Genomic DNA, 17,599 nt, shown 5'->3' with positions numbered 1-17,599 from the left:
ACAAATATAGACAGAATAACTGAAAAACTTCTGATCAGTGTTTCTGCTCAAACTTATTCTTCTTTAATTTGGTAATTACTTATGCAAGGTAAACCCCTGCCTGTTTGGAATAAAATATATGAAGATGAAGTGTTACCAACCTAATTTATCCTTTGCTTTAAACTTGAGTGGCAAAATCATGTGCTTCCTTTGCCTGCAGCACTGTAACATTTTAGAGTGTTGTTCCATATCTCTGTGGTGCATGTAATAGAAAAACTTAATTAAACTGCATCTGGCTTCAGGTGGTCACACAGACTACAGCTAAGAGATTTGGCATTTCAGCTTAGTTAAATATCTCCAAGTACCGATTTCTTCTTTATATTGATAGATACAAGGTAGCATGGCCTTTGAGAGCCATCTATCATGACTGAAAAATGCATGTGTCTTTGTGTGTTAAGTAGGTAGGGCATTCATGAGGTGTGTGCATCAGATAACTTCTCTTGGCTTAAGTAATTAAATCAGGGTTGGAATTTCTCATTCAAGTACATGACTACTCCTGTCAAGTATTGTTGTGAGAATTAGCACCTTATGTGTTTCTGGAGAAACAGTTGAGAGAGTTTTAAATCTAATCAGCATGCCTGCTGCAGGAATGTTATCTTGTTAACTCTCTATAACATCCTTCTGGCTGTATGTTCATACAGGAGATTGGACATGGAAAGAAATTTCCATGTATGTTTAGAAAATGTGGTAGTATTTTTATAATGCCAAAACTCTGAAATTGTTCTGTATTTTTTAAAATATAATATTTGAACTTAAATTGAAGTAAATTACTGCATTATTCTTTACTTTTATACTTAAAAAACATCTGCAAACAAATCACAGAATATTTTGATTTTCATTTAGTGTCCAACTTATGTACTGATTTCTTATGTAGGATTCCGCTTTGGCAAAAGTACTTAGGGAACCAAATTTTGACAAGTATATTTTGACAAGCTTGTTTGATTTTCTTTTATTAAAAAGCCAGTTTTTATAAATGAGATGTTGCTGGGTCTGTGAACAGCCACACAGACTCTTTTTGGTAGGTAGAATGGGGATTACTGACTAGAGAGCTGCATCCTAGAGGAACTTCTTACCACTTGATTCTCCTCTTTTCCTTCTCTGTTTACTTTTGGTTTTAATTTCTTTGAAGCAAACCTAGACAGATTTGATCTCTTGATTCCTTTGTACTAGTCACCTAAAGGAGCAAGCAGAAGCTTACCACAGCATGTTTTGATTTGTCTAGGTTGTTCACATCACTTCTTTTAAGAATAGGAAATTTCCTATGCTTTCAGTCACCACTGAATTTCAAGTGGTGTTATACTTAATTCTACCTCTGAAATAAGAGGAAATATTTGCTACTATAGTACATGTGGGAAGAAGCAAGGAGAAATTTTCTTTTCATCTGCAAGTTCACAGGAAGACTAGAGAAGCATGAAACATAAAATGAACAGTGTATTTTCTCCCCAAAGATCCCTTTCAGTTTAAAGCATATCAGTGCTGTGATGCCTGATGTGGGAAGAATGATGCACAGAGCTCCATGATATCAGAAGGCTAATTAATTACTTTATTATACTATATTATAATAAAACTATATTACACTGTATTACTAACTAACAAAAACTATCACTAACTAGAAAACCTGTGACTCTCTCTGCCGAGTCCTGACACAGCTGTGACCTAATCCATCACCAGAATCCAATCAAGCAATCACCTTGGGTAAACAATCTCCATAACACATTCCACATGTGGACAACAAGGAGCAGCAGCAAGTGAGATAAGAGTTGTTTTGATTATTCTTTTCTCAGCTTCTGTCAGGAAAAAATCCTGAGAAAGCTAAGTCTCTGCTCGGAGGACATGTGAATACCACAAAAGCATCTGTGTTTGGCAGTAGATATAAATAGGAATTTTCACCTATAATGATATTCACAGAAATTGTTTCATTTCAAAATTTCACTAAATCTCAATGCTTTAGTTTGTTTCCACCTAGTTTTACAAAATGTGACCTCAGTACCTGAGGTAACCAGGAATTCTACCATTTGATAGACACTATTCCTTTAGAGCCTACTGGGCCAGCCACAAAGACAACCCAGAGGCCTTCTACATAAATGTTTTAAGAATTGAAGAAACCAATTAATTCTGACTCTGTGATGCAGAACATAATATTTTTCCTGCATGTGCAGTACACAGACATTGTGCTTATGTACATTTGCAGCTCCCCAGGGGGACTGTGGTGAAATAGCAAAGGTCTGCAATGATTAATTGACAAGCTTCAACAAAATATTTAATTTCAAATTTGTGTGTCTTTAACCAAACCAATAAAGGGAAATGGTAATTTTAGACACTGCTGTAAAAATTGCATTTTGCAATTAACTTCTTAGCAGATACTCTACTGATCACAGATGTCTAGTAAGAATAAATATTTTCTGGAGCACAAAAAACTTAAGATTCTTAAGATTTAGGAGCCACACAACATGACTATGGGAAAAAAAAGATCACCATCTTTCTTGTGTTCATTGGTATAAACAGATGAAGGAAGAAAATGCAGGAAAAACCTCAGATAGTTCAGCCAAAGATATTGTCAGAATTGGGTGAAAAAATAAATGACCAGCAGTAACAGGAAAAAGGAGTAATTGCTGAGGAAGGATGTTGTCATGCATTTATATGCATATTTCCATATGCACATTTTTGAGTCTAATAACAAAAATACTAGATTATGAAATAAAGGTTTGGCACAGTCTGACTTAAAAATTACCATGGATTTTCAAGAACCTTTGAAATGAAACTTCCATTTTCCTCAATACCTTTAGTGCAAGAGAATCAGACTCCTCAATATATGCTACAAAAGAATATGAAATAATAAATTGTACATGCCTTGAAAATTATCATGTTTTGTCCTTCATTTTGTGTTGTAAAATTATGTAACATCAGTTCCATACCCTTCAGAAACAAGGACATGCAATGAGAAAACCCTTATAAATTGCCGTGTAGAAAACCAGAATAATCTGAATATCCAAATTGGAAAGAATTTAAGTTTGTTTTTTTCATATATTGTATTTATTAATAAGTTCAATATATCAAAAAAAATATCATGCACCTATAAAATTACTGGTTTTTTTGAAGTCAAATTTTCTGTTCAAAATCATAATCTATCATATATAAAAATAGCTATAAATATACACACACATTCATATAGATAATACAGAAGTATCAGGTACCAGTTGTATGAAATTATCTATCCCCAGTAGGCAATTTTGCTGACATTTTCATAATTTACTTCTCAAATTCTCAACTTCTGTTATGCCTGTATATTGACTCTTATAAAAGAAGGAGATTTTTTATTACTTTTTAAAATATTAATATTATGTGATGTTGTTCTGGGTGAGGTGAAATATGACATTTATTTTGTGTTTGTGCACTTTCTGGTTTTATTCTACTTAATTCTTGTGGGAATTTCAGCTTTTCAATACAAAAGCAGCTTAGTCTAGAAAACCTGCACTAATGAAAACTTTCAAGAGCTATTATTATCTGCTTGGTTTTGGTTGGGTCAAAGCCACATTTTCATCAGGGAATTACTTAAAAATAGTCATATATTAGTAAAAATTCAAGCTAAAACTTTGGCAACTCTTAGCTCATTAATAAACCACACTGCAGTGGTGAGCTTGTTAAATAGCTTAAATGGCTTAATATTAGCTTGAGTGTTCACTCAGAACTGATGTGAGCATAGCTTGTGCTTTCTTTGTGATCTTCAACTTTCCATTGAAAATGGGTGCTTTTAGTTATGGGGTTTTGGATTTGGTTTGGTTTCAAGAGAGATTATTGCAGTTCTGATGCATGAGGTTGTTCTAAAGCAACTTCTATACATTAATATTTATATTTTCCCTCATACCATGTTAAGTATGCTGTAGTGCTCCAAATCTGTTTCATCAGGATTTATTTAATCTCTTTTCCTGAATTACATTCTTGCAGAGTATTTCCTTTCTTGCTCAATACATACAATCATAATTTCATTATTGATCTGTCCTTTGGAGAAATAAATTCTAATCAGTGAAAGATACTGGGGACAGAAGATTAAGAATATGAACATGCACACTTGTTTTTGCCAATTATTTAATGCAATTTTTTCCATAAATTAAATTAGCTTACTCATACTAGAGTGTAAAAAAGTCCACAGACACTTTCTATGAAAAGTTTCTGTTATAAGGCAAAATATATTTGGTGAGGTAGCTTCTGAACTTATAGGACCGAGTAAATCTTGGCATTCAGTTAAACAATAACATATGGCAACAGGGATACTGCTTTGAGACTGTCTTCACAGCTGGGCTGCAGAGCTATGCATGTCAGCATTTCCATAGCAACTGATTTAAAATTCCACAGAAAACTCTGAACTGAAGCCGGTAACTGAAGAAAATTATCCTGAAAGTTTGAATGGCCAGGTTACATACTTCAGCTGAAGCTTAGAACTTTCACATTAAGCCTATCAATTACCTTTCAGAAAGCTTAGTCATATTGCTCTCATTTTTACCAAGTTGTTCTCCACAGTATTTTGTTAAATAGATCAGACAATGGCATGACTATGTTCTACAACCAAGTACAGAAATTGGAAGGTCTTTCATATCTGTGTTTAACTCCTTTTCCCATGACATGGATTTATAGATAATGAAACAATTAGTGTTTTTAACCTTTTCATGACCTGTAGCTTTCAAAGAGTCAGAGGGGTTAGGGAAGAGGGGCTATGCCAGAGAGCAGGGAGAAGAACAAGAGCCTGGTTCCCCTACTCCCTAAAACAGTAGGCTAACAGCTAGATTGCAATCACATTTCTCTCTTTAGTGACAGGATAGCTTTTCTTTTTCCTAAAAGTAGCCTACTATATTGTCCCAAAAATGGGCTGTTTCTCCTGGTGTCCAAGAAGCTGAGTCACAGAAAGAGTCGAGATATTTGTTTATCATTTCATGTCTGTGCAGAGATGGGTGCTAGGAGGTAAACGCACAAAACTAACACACCCAGTTACAGCCAAGCATCATATTTATAATTTCAAAATATAGCAGTACAGGCTTATCTAATCTGTAAATATATGCCTACTTAATATATATTGGACAATCTTTTGCTCACTTTAATTTGAAGGTACACTGCATCTTAAATTTTATCTGCATGTTCAGTGGGTAGAGACCCTTAATTGGAGGTGGGCAGCATAAGATTTAGAGATGTGTTTTTCACATTATAATGAGCCAAGTTCATCTAAAGGACATGTTTTTAGCTGATTTAGCCAACTTTAATAAAACTTATGGTGCATTGCCAAATGCAGCATCTAGTACCTAATTCAAGGTCCTTCTGTTCATGTTATATCTTTACTTGTTTCAAAACTATTCTGCCATTTCCCATTTAATTGGTTCTCTATAGTATTTATTGTTCTCTATGATTCACTCTACAAAATCTTTTCTTAAACCACTCAGCTTTCATCCCTATGACTAGGGTTGTTTGAGGTGAAGGAAAAGTAGACTTGAGTTTCTTCTGAAAAGCAAGACACTGGTCTCCCACTTACTGAATAATTTAACCACTTGGTTTCAAAGCAAAAGGGAGTGGTGACTTCTTCATTCGCCCCGTGTCTTCAAAAGTAAAAGTTGGTTGTGCTGGACTTAAGACACAGTTAGACATATACTTGATTCATTCATTTTATCATAGGTGTCTAACTTTTGAGTCAGGTGCTTAAGATGGGTGGAATGAATTTGAGAAAGAGAAGTGGTTGTTCCCAAATGGTAGGTACAGGATGTACCTCCTTTGAGGCTTTCCCTGAGAGGCATGTATTTTGCCATTCAATAATAATGAAAAAAAGTGTTTGAATTTATTTAACTCCTGCAGCTAACTTTTAGGCACTTCAATTCGTTTGTGTCAGCATCCATGTACTTTTGGAAACAGCAGAATGCCAATGCCAGTCAAATATTTAACACTGTATAGCAGCAGAAATGTAATTTATATGCTACAAAAGTGATCATGGTGTAAATTTTGTAGTGCCCAGTTCTGTATTCATTATCAGCTTGTATTTGGACAAATAAATGCTCAATAAATGGACATTTTGCCCTGAGAATATTTTCTTTAATTGCAATAGCACAGGAATGGTGCTATTAAAATATTTCCATCAGATTTATATTCCTTTTTTGATGGTGCAGGTAATATTTATTATTTTTTTAGAAATATAGTAATTAATGGTGAATTTCTTCTTGATAGATGGTCACCTCTGCCCATCTCCATCGCCTAGCCTCAGTGAAGACAGTGTGATATCATACACTGAATCTTACTCATTTGAATTGTTACACTGAGGGTAATATAGCAAAGGTTTGCATGCAATTAAAGTTCATAATTCAACCTGAAAAAAGCTAGATTTTGAAGAAAACTTAAAATACTCCAAAACATTAAAAAGTCTTATTTTTAAAAAACAGAATTATATCATTTGAATTGTGAGCCTATTTTTTAAGCTTTTCTGCATCTTACTTTGTTTTGATGGCTTGCTGTTATTTCAAGGGCTTTTGTTCCCCACAAATGCTCTGTTACCATAATTATTTTCACACACGGTAATTTTCCAGCACTTTAAATTGCTATGAAGGGATATATTGCTGTTATACATTCAATGTGATTGCATATATTTCTGCATTTCAAATTGCTACTACCCCAGAGAAATTGGCCTCCTTGTCATGTATATCAAGGACTCTGTTAATTTGGCCAGCATCTTTATCTGATTAATTTCTTATTCAGTATTTTATTACTGGATATCTATCTGTCTGTCTGTCTATCTATCTATCTATTCTGATCTCAAAAAGCTCAGAAAATTCCTGAGCTGCCACTACAACTTCAACCATGCATTTCCTTTTAGTATTTTGATCATATTTCAGCACCTAAGAGGAAGAGAAATGTATACTGATTAAAATGGTAATTAATAAATTTCAGAAGAAGTTAATTATTCCTTAGTTTGATTATATCAATCTGGAAATGTGATCTTACAATGTAGACTCATAAAATAAAAGCAATAAGCTAAATTTATTCAGTAAAAGCAGCTAAATTTATTCAGTATTTCTGTCAATATTTTTATAGCAAATGCTAAACAGAGTATGGTAGTTGCTTTCTAATGATATCTACTTTTTTAAGAGTATATAAGCCAGTATATTGTGTCTTAGGAAAGAAACAAAGCTGACATTCTTTGCTATTTTAATATAAAATTATTAAAAACATCCCAACTTTATAGTTTGGCTTAATCTTTTATGCTACAATGTACTGGATGTTGGAAAATAAAGAAGTTGCTTTAATAGAAATATGCAAAGGCAAGATTGCATGTTATTAATTTTTAAACATACACTGAGATGCCTGACCAAAATGTGAATTTTTGTTTGTTATCTTTATTTCAGCAGCAGGCAGTGCCTATATGTTTGAAACAGACATTTGCACAATATCTCTTTGTAGGTCTGCTCTTAGTAGCTCAGGACAGATGTTTCATACTCTGAAGCACAAGATTAATGTGAACTGTTGGACTTTGAGGCTTGGATGCCTATAAGGAAAGGAAACTGCTGACTACAATTAGTCTAAGTGTTTCTGCAGATTTATCTTTCTTATTTAGCACTGGAGCAGAGATAACCTTAAAGATCCAGCACTGTCATATTATAATCCATTTATGATAGATGATGATGCATTGGACCAATTCTCAAAAGGGCAAAGTAAACTGTCTGGGTTACTGGAATCTGCTTAATCTTTTATACTCTACCTTTTCATGACTGTCTCTGCATAGCAACCAGGATGGAGGAGAGTTGCCAAGTCACCTGCTCCTCAGATCAGAAGGTGATTGTGGCTTTGAGTAAATATTAAGCAGCCACAGCACTGCCTGGTCAGAAAGAGCAAGTGTACTAGCCTTTTACGTCTTGAACATCTTGGTCCTCATGAAGTGCTAATGTTTGACGCCTAGAAGAGAATGCTGTGGCTTCCCTGTGGACACCGTGTTGTAACCTGCCTTTCCATATAATCTGTATCATTCATCATAAGCTCTCTTCAGAAGAATTCTGGAGCAGAGTATTGATAATACAGGTGAGGGATAAAATGCCAGCCTCTGTGACAGCTGGCATTTCTTGTACTTTGCCCTGTGACAGGAAATGATTTTCTTGAAGTTATAACTCTAATCACTTTTGCAATTTAAAACAAAGACATGCTCAGTAGGGAATACTGTAATGTAGTTTCTTCTTAAACATGAACAAATTAAGCTTTTATAGAGCTGAAATCTATTTAATATCACTTAGAGAAATAAAGAATTATGTGGATGCTTTGAATGAGAATGAGCACCGTGCTTTGGAAGAGAAATACTTTAATCTCAGTGGAATATAAATGTGTACCATGTTTGCTTCAAGCTGTATTTAGATCCTAAAGATCATTGTGATTGTACTGCATGAAAATACTCTGTTCTTCAAGAGTATCTGAGGGCAGTAAGACTGTCAACAAATAGATTTAGAAAATGATGAAATGGTATGGCCTGTTTAGGTCATAGGGCTATTGTTTGGATCATCAGCTGACAAAATTTTGAAAAAAGTAATGTTAATTAAATATCTCACTAAATACTGGGCCTGCCTAGTCCGTTGAGTCACTTTCTTGTGTGATGCAGGTGTGTCACTCTGCTGTCAAGCAGCAGTGAAACAGTGTGCTTTATAAAGGCAGCAAGTTCAGTTCATCAGTAACACTGTAAATATGTTCAAATAATTATCTGGTTTTACTTGATGAAGCTACATGTCTCAATACTGTGGAGCACAGATGTTCTGGAGAAAACAGAGCTTCCTCTGAATAAACAAACTGAAAAATGAAGTGTTAAGATCCCACCATGGTTAACATATTTGTTCTTCTCTGCAAGAATGATGTCCAGTAACTGCTGTCTCTACTTTAGACTTTCCTTCAGTGGGGGGTAATACCAGCATCATTAGAATATGTCTTAGTGCTGTTCTGATTAAATAAGTGAAAATTCATTGAGTCTAGAATTCCTTACCAATGGCAAATTTGGTTGGATATGGACAATGACTTTAAAAATGGCAGGATTTTCTTATTCCTTGAAAACAGCCTTGAAACAGCAGCTAGAGAAAGGTCTTGGCATATCACTTTCTTAGGAAACCAAGCAAAGAAATATCCTTGTTTGTTCTAAACACAAGCAGTAGCAAGCTACAGGAAAAAGTGAAGACAAGTTCTTAATCATTAATTCCTGGCTTGTATTTCTTGGAGAAAATACAGCATATGTGCATCAATAGACCAACCAGGGAGAGAATTCTTTTCAAATAACTGCAGTAAAACAGAAAGGCTGAATTAAATAAAATGTAGCCCTAAATATGCCTGTACTCTGTTTCTGCTCAGTTTGATTATGCACCTATGCTATGTTTATTTAACAGGGGTAAGCTACTCTTACACACTAACTCCAAGTGTAACAAGTACCTGAATTCTTATATACTTAATTTCTTTTCATATAAGAGTTTTGGAAGAATTGTCCATGACAATGCATGGTAGGAATTTATATTTATAAGGTGTTTATTTTAACTGAAAATACCATAACCATTTGGGTTTTCTTTAAAATACAATGCAAGCAAAGAAGGGTTCTATTATTTCTGCATTGCTTTGCATCAAGTTTTGCTTGCTTTTATTGATTTGTGTTTATGTTCCCTTTTTCTACAATATCAAGCTACAATTTATAGTAGATTTCTGTAGGTATGATAGTAATGTTGTAGAGATCATCTCACATATTTGACTAGGTCTACAGTACTAACTGCAATGTGCTGAAATGTAAGCTAAAACTTGTTTAGCATGAAAATGTATGTGGAAATATATGACAAAAACCTGATTTCCGAGTCATTAATTGGACTAAACAGGATTAAAAGAAATATCAATGGGTGTGATTTTTGAATACTTTTGTAATTATTACATGCTATTAGGTTGGGGATTTCAGTGGGTCTTACAAATCTTAGAATGCTGTAAGAATTATTATAAACAGTCATTAAGGTAAGAGAATTATTTTGTGAAAGTAACTATTCAAAATTTTGGTTAATGTGCATGAAGAATTGAACAAATGAAATGTTAATATTTGATTAAAAGTATTTTGTGATGTTTCAAATCCCCTTTTCACTAATATAAGCATATGACTTAGATACACCTATGTCTGTGAAAAGTACCTTCTGTTTGCTCATACAAATATTTAAAATACATTTAAGAGAAATTTTAAAGAGTATAGAAATAGAAAAGACACAACATTTTTTTCCAAACACAGTTTATTATTTGAAAGTTCTTTATATGTATCTAGAGAGATGGGTAGGTGTGTTGCTTTCATGGAAGAGATGTAAAAAGAAGATACTGACCTACAAAATATTCATACATTGTTTGCAAATTCTAAATATTAGACGAACAAAAAAACTGGGAACTACTCATTATAACTTCCCTTTGGTTTTCATTACCATTGCCTTCACCCAAGAAAGCTGTGTAACCTCAGTCTGTTAGTCCTCAAAAAACTTTTTAAAACTGAGAGTAATCTCAAACTTCTAAAGCTGCATTTATTATACTTTGTCCTGGTAAAGTTTGTTCCAATGTGACTCAAGTTGGCACATTTTCACATCTAATTTCTCCTCCTAAATCAAGAACTTGGAATATTTTACACAAAGTATATATTGTGATTAACAGAAATCTCTGTTTAATCCTTGTTTGGGAATACATTTGATCTCAAGACATTACCAATGCATGTTTGCATGAGTAACTGAAACTGGTCTTGGGATGGAGTGATACTTTTATGTCTTTTTAATTTTATTCTGAAGAATGTGGATACATTGCTGTACTTTTGCAAACTTACTTTTACCTAGCTCAGGTTCTACCAATCTAATGCAATCTTAATGAAAGAGCTCTGTCTACTGAGAGCTATTTTAGATTTTACAGCCCATGCTAAAATTACTGTTTGTTGCCACAAAGATCTGAGCCAAGAAATTAGAGGTAGCCTGAATGTGTGTGTCAGATTCACCCCATTAGTCTTGTATTTTTCACAATTGTTACAACATAGCCTTGGTATCCAAGATAATTTAATTCTTACTGGGGGGATATTTTTGATAGCAGAAATCTTCAGTATCATCCTTGGTAACTACAGAATTTACTTCTGCACTTTTCCTTTTTGCTTACAGAAAATAGACTCCTCTTGTCTCATTTAGAAAGATCAAATATACATATTTAATTTTGGAACAAAGAAAGGGGAAGATGAGTTCTGATCACAGTACTTTGGGGGGAAAATGGCTGCCTTATTTATGTTCTTATGCTTAAGTAACTTGTCTTTCATTGTTTCTTGGAGTTTCTTATTCACATTATAAAAGTGTATTTTCAAAGCAGACTTTTCTATTATGCTGTATGTTGAATAATAGTCCATTTGGCCATTTGTAGGGCTTCCAAATACTTTTGTGTGTCATATATTACTGGTTCTATGCATTTGCCAGTGCCAAGAATGGATTCTCTGAGACAGAGAGCCATATAGATTTTAGAAATCTTCAGAATGTATTCAGTGACCATCTGTCACTACATGCACAGCAAGCTTGACTTCAGTGCAGTTGAGATTCTGCCCAGGAGTACTGGAAATTGTGGTCTGGCTGTAGAACTAAACTGTCTGGCTGGTGCAGAAGGGCTTTGAACGTGCATGGGCACCAAACTGTTCAAAGCTCAGGCTCTGATGGCTCGTGGTGGAGATAATTGGTGTTTGTGCATGATTCTGACCAGATAAAAGTGTGGGGGGGATTGCATAGTTGTCTCTTGTTTTTCCTCTGACCTGCTGATATGACAAATTATGAAATGAGGGAAACTAGACTTCTGATGGTTCTGTGTCCAGCCTGTATGTGTCTTCATTAGCAGAACTACAACAGGGGTACATACACCCAAGACTCTTATAAGATTAAAATATAAACCTAGTCTCAAATTAAAATAAAATGCAGGAAGGTTCCATGTGGGATTTCTATTAAAAAAACCAAAACATTTAAAATAGCAAAATGTCATCTGCTAAAAATTAGTGGGCTTTTAATATTTTAAGCAGCATAATAAGGACACTTTAAGGTAAACTTTTTTATGGTGGACAACTTTTATCTCTTCCTGAGAATTGCATTCTGAGGGGTTTTGTTTTCCTTTTTAAAAATAAACCTAGACACTATTGTAAGTTCAGCTGTTAGGACAAGGAAGGGAACTCTATGCTTATTTTATTCAGGTCAGCTATTCACAGCAAATAATTGATCAAATATATTTTCAAATAATTTGATTTCATAGTTTAGAGACTAGAGTTTTATGAATACCTAAGTCTGTGACAGTTTCTGTGAAATGAGGATTTTAATATAGGATGTTTAAGCAGAATTTCATTTTAGTCAGTCCAACCAAAAATTTTGAAAAAAGAAACATTTCCTATATTGCCTGAGACAGGGAGATACAGAGACTCATGTTACCAATATTCTGATAGATCTATGAGGCCCTGGAGAATGTTCCATGCTGGTAACCTTCTTCCTAGCTAGTTCCAGCAGTAATATCTTAAGAGTAGAGACGTGACAAACTATGGGATACATACAAAAAATATGTAAAAAGTTATGCATCACCTTCTGGAAGTGCTTGTGTGAATCAGTCATACCTCTGACGGGAAAGTATTGTGCTTGCAAATTACACACTCATTTGATGTCTTAGCCCATTTGTATTCAGCTGAATTATGCTTCAACAGAGTTTAAAACCAAGAATGGAACTGGGAGTTTTGGATGCAAGTGAGAACCCAATGAAGGATCCCCTTCATTCCCTTCCACCAGTCTTTTAGAACTTGTTCTATGTATTTCATGGCATAGGCATCAACTGTTGTGTACTATGTTTTTTCAGCCATGAAGACAATCACACTGATGGCTGCACTACTTTCCATGGTCATTAGTCTACAGTTGTCATATCTGTTTGAAGACCTGTACTCTGAGATTTAAAAAGCACTTTTAAAAAAAAATTCTTTAATAGATGTATGGTTTTAAATACTGCTGTTGTGTTTCCAGTCTTCTGCATACACATCAATTACAGATGCAAGGGAAACATAGAATGCCACTACCAAAACCATTTTAGCTTGAGTTCATATTATTCTGATGTTTCAATTTAACACTGCTCAACAGATTGTGGTTTAGGCTGAAGAAATATTCTCTACTGCAGAATTGAAGACCATGCTTTTTAAGTATTAAGATGGTGTGTATCTCCTCCATAATCAGCAATAAAAGCTGATTATGGGGGTATAGAAATTGAGATCTTAACCAATGGTGATAAACCAAATACAAAAAAAAAATAACCCCAAACACATGACTCTTATCTTTTTCTAAGATTTTCACCATAATTTTAATTATTTAATTTCACCATAATTCTAATTATTCACCATAATTTTAAAAGAATATGGACTTAAGAGTGTGACATACTGACTAAAAGGTAGCTAGAAGACCCTCTTTTTTATGCCAAAGCCATTTCTCCCTGCTGACTACAGATTACTTACAAATTATTAAAGAGAAGGAAACAAACTAATGCTAAAATAAGGAAATCTAGGCAATAAAATGCCTGAATCAGGAAACTGTGAAGAAAACCCAATGCCCTGAATGCCCACAATACTTAGAAGTGTAGATCACAGGATTAATTCTAAAACTAAATAAAATATTTCAGTGGATTTCTTAGAAAAAAATAGAAATTCTGTACAAAATTCAGCTATGCGTTTTTGGAAATGGAAACACTTAGCCACATCTAAGTGTCTGGTGTCAACACTTCCTTGGAAGAGAAAGGAAACTGAATATGTCTATTGAATGTGAGAACAAAATATCTTTTTTGCCAAACCTAGTACAAATCATCAGTGCCAAGGCAAAGTGCTTTCAAAAGCTTGGCTGGAGTCCACTAAGATTTATTTTAATCAGATGTGAGGAGAAAGGAACGATATCAAGCTGTCATTTCATGTTAATATTTGTTTGTGTTAGCTAGAGCCCACCAAACAAAACACCCACATACATTAAAAAATTTAATTGATTAAACTGTGTGGCAATTCATCACAGAGCTGTTTAATTTCATTCTAGTTTTGATAGGAACTCTTGGAAACCATCTTTGAAACTGATTACCAAAAGATAATGATTTGCACTTGGTTTGTACTTGTCTAGTACCTAAGTCTTTCACCTCTAAGTTACTCTGTTTACAATAGTTTGGTTACAATACTTTTCAAGTTTGTTAAAGACAAAAAAATCCCCCCAAAGGAACACAAAAATAATCAACCCACTCCACTGTCCCAGTCTCTCTTAGAACATTGTGGTATTACACAGCTTCAGTATTAGCACTTCTAATGAGTTGTTGAGGTAAAAAATTTCCCTTTTAATTATTTTTTTCTTTCATTTCAAAGCATTCTTCCTTTCACTCAGAAGAGTTTTCTTTATCTGTCCCATCCCTGTAGGGAAATACAATTATACTTTGACATGTCTTTCACAACTCTTCCCAGCCTTAAATGATGCTGGCAATTCCATAGGCTATTGCTCTCTTGTGAGGCTTCCCTGCTGTCAATTTGCCTTTTTTTAATCTGGAAAACATAGTGGATTTGTTGCCTTTTTAATTATAAAAGTAATGTTATCCATGAAGTATCCTTTTACTTAAATAATGATTTTTTCTTTATTGCTTTCTCTGTGATCCCTTTAAAAATCATTCTTTGTTAATGGATCTGAACCTATTTTCTAGCCTCTGAACATATTTTCCACCCTCTCTGATAATATTCTCTGATCACCTTCTCCTTTCAGGCATGATAAAAGGAGTAAAGTATACAATCAGAATTAGTGGGACTGGAACAAAATGTTGAGATTTCTATGATGATGAGAACTCTGGGACCATTCTTTAAAGGCTTCTCTGCTCTGAGTGTTTTTCATTTGCATACAGACACCATCTAAGCTTCCAAAAAACTCACCTGCTCTTTAATGTAGCTCTAAGAAGAAAGCTATTAATGGCCAAGACTGCTAGCAGAGAGCATGTCAGGCTTCTGCAGGCAGCACCAGTACATCCCACCTAGCCAAGCATCTGACTCATGGAGCAGTCTGAAGGCTTTGTAGTATGTGATGGCATGACTAATGGTGTGGTTTCCTTCTTTTTTGTTTCGTTCTCTCCTTAAAAAGTGAATTACATGCAAGGAGCCTTTGCCTGCAGTGTCTTTTTCTAACATTTTGTTTTGCCTTCATCTTCTCTCCACAAAAAGAAAATTGCTTCTGTATTAAACAAGTCAGGAGATTTGTGACACTCAGTTGTTGAGAATGTTAATGCTGTTGAATCAAACTGTTTACCACAAAAAGTTGAACAAATAACGTAGTTAAAATTTCTCATGTTATCGCCATGCTATATTACTGATTACTTTTAAAGTAAGAACTGATATGAAGAGGCCTGGTGTTACATTAAATGACATCTCAGTTTTACCCTAACCATTGTACACAATTTGAAGGCTGCCTTCAGCATAGAGAGTCCATCAGTTAGTTCATGGCTCTAAAGTGCAGACCATAATGATTTCTCTGCACCTTCATGAAAGGATGCAGGACATCCAAATGTGCAAAGGGTGGCAGTGTGGCAGGATGGTGACATATCTCCGGGAGGGACACATGCCTGACTTCACACTGCTGCAGTTATATGATGCACTAAATCTCTCACCACCAGCAGCAAAGAGCTGCCTTGCAGAATGGGAACAATGGAGAAAAGTGGCACTTGTCTTTGTACACTCACCAGGGTGAGCCAGGAGACTCCCTATAAATTTTCCTTTGAGTCTCCCAAAGCTGCTGACATGCTGAGCGAGTCCAACAGTCAGAAATATGTTCTCTCTAAATTTCTTCTCATTTCAGCTCCAGAGGGGGAACCTATTCTCAAAACTTAGGGAGCATTATGATGTGCAGGACTCAGTAGAAAAAGGCTCATAAGCCATTTGTATTCATGCTGAGTAGTATCTGTAAAGTGAGGCAAAATCCTACAGTAATAAACAGTGAACTTTCTAGTCCACCAGCTCCAAACACTTTGAACTGACCAATCTGCTGTGAAAACAGTAGCATTTGCCACAAATATTTGCACATATTTGATACTACAAAATTACATGTGACTGAAAGAATATTGATTTTCTTTTTTCTATGCTTGTTTTGATTCCCTAGAACAATATATTGCACATAATGTTTTGGGGCTTTTCCCTTCTGGGAGTCCATGCTTTTGCAGATCAGACTGAGTAATTTTGAAAGTTTTTGCTGCTTTATTGATTTTCTGCCCAAACCCATTTTGCTAAGTAAACTGATACAGGAAGTAGGGCTTGTGATCATCTCACAGACACAATAGCTAAAGCCTACTCCTTTCCAAAACTCCAAGGCTTTATAATTTTTAAATCTGATTTTTATTAGACCTAGGTGACCTGTAAAATAGGAAAACCTCAGATCTGCTGGGTTAGATGGAATAAAAATAAACAAGTTTGCAAACCCATTTTCCCTTGCTCCCTGTGTCCTTGCAAGGGCGAGTCCTTTGCTCTGAGCTTCTACTCCATCCCCTCACCAGCCACAAAATTCGTCCAGTCCCTTCATGTTTCATGAAAAAAGGCCTGTAGTCCATTTCCAGAAAGACCCGGCCTGCCCACACCTCTTCCCACAGGGGGCAAACCAGCCTGCTGTCCACTCCTGGGGACCTGCTGCCTCTCTGGCTCTTGAAGGTTCCACTAAGACAGGTGACTGTGGTCTGTCATGGCACAGGTGCAGCCGATGCAGCTTGCCCTCCACTCCCCTCCCGTCCCACCTCATCAGCCCCACTAAAACCCTCCCTGTTGCCCTGCATGCTCTCCCTCACACCCAAGGACAGAAGCTTTCCGTGGCAGGATGGTCAGAGAGGGAGGTGAAGTGGGAGCTGCTGGCTCTGGTGGAGCTGGTGGTGCTTTGGTGTGTGGGTGGAAAGGGGCATTGGGCTGCACATCCCTCTGTGTGCAGCAGGCAAGACATCCCTGAAAGCAGGGCAGCAGCTGAGACCAGGGCTCAGTAAGTGGCAGGGTTTAGGTGCTTTTTTAAAGATGTATATCTATTTTGTTTATTCTAATAGTAGTGAGAGATAGAGCAGTTACCATTCAATTTGCAGTAACTAAGGTCCCATCGCTCTGATGTCCCTGACTTCTGTTCCTTTCAGACCAGAAGCATCTTGCAGAGCTCAGTGCTCTCTGGTGTAGCTGAACCACCTTTCCAGACAAGTAGTGTTCCCTTACCAGGTTGCTACATAGTGGTGGTTGAGCCTCTTGTTATGCTTGTGTGGAAGAGTTAAGAAAGAAATAACCAAACCATTCATAGAGACTGGGGGAATAAATATTCCCCTTTTGAAGTGCAGTTAGCTTAAATCAGTTTGTATGGTTTATTTCTTTAGGTTTACAGAAATATTCTGTATTGCATTTCTGTTCCTATGGTGCCAGTACAATACTTTAAATGCTCTACATAATTTTAAAGATAAACTCTGTAAAACTTGTGTGTGAAAGTTTTGTAATAATGATGGATATTGACTTCTACATTTTATATGATAAGTATAAACAGCTCTGGATGTTACA

At 35.5% G+C, this 17,599-nt stretch overlaps 1 protein-coding gene across 5 annotated transcripts in view; it reads left to right on the top strand.

Annotated features, from left to right (window-relative positions):
* Nucleotides 1-17,599, top strand: part of SGCZ (sarcoglycan zeta) — a 395,300-nt gene that overhangs the window by 126,977 nt on the left and 250,724 nt on the right. Inside the window, exon 1 of one of the 5 annotated variants that reach the window (XM_068186809.1) lies at nt 16,805-16,920. The exons of the other annotated variants lie outside the window; for them this stretch is intronic. The gene's annotated coding sequence lies outside the window, so the exon portion shown is untranslated. Of the gene's footprint in view, nt 1-16,804; nt 16,921-17,599 lie in introns of those variants that run through there. 5 annotated transcript variants of the gene reach the window in all.

Source organism: Anomalospiza imberbis, chromosome 4 (genome assembly GCF_031753505.1).
Source record: "Anomalospiza imberbis isolate Cuckoo-Finch-1a 21T00152 chromosome 4, ASM3175350v1, whole genome shotgun sequence".
NCBI classification, from domain to species: domain Eukaryota; kingdom Metazoa; phylum Chordata; class Aves; order Passeriformes; family Viduidae; genus Anomalospiza; species Anomalospiza imberbis.
The sequence above is the reverse complement of the archived record's forward strand: the minus strand, read 5'-3'. Positions and strand labels throughout refer to the sequence as shown.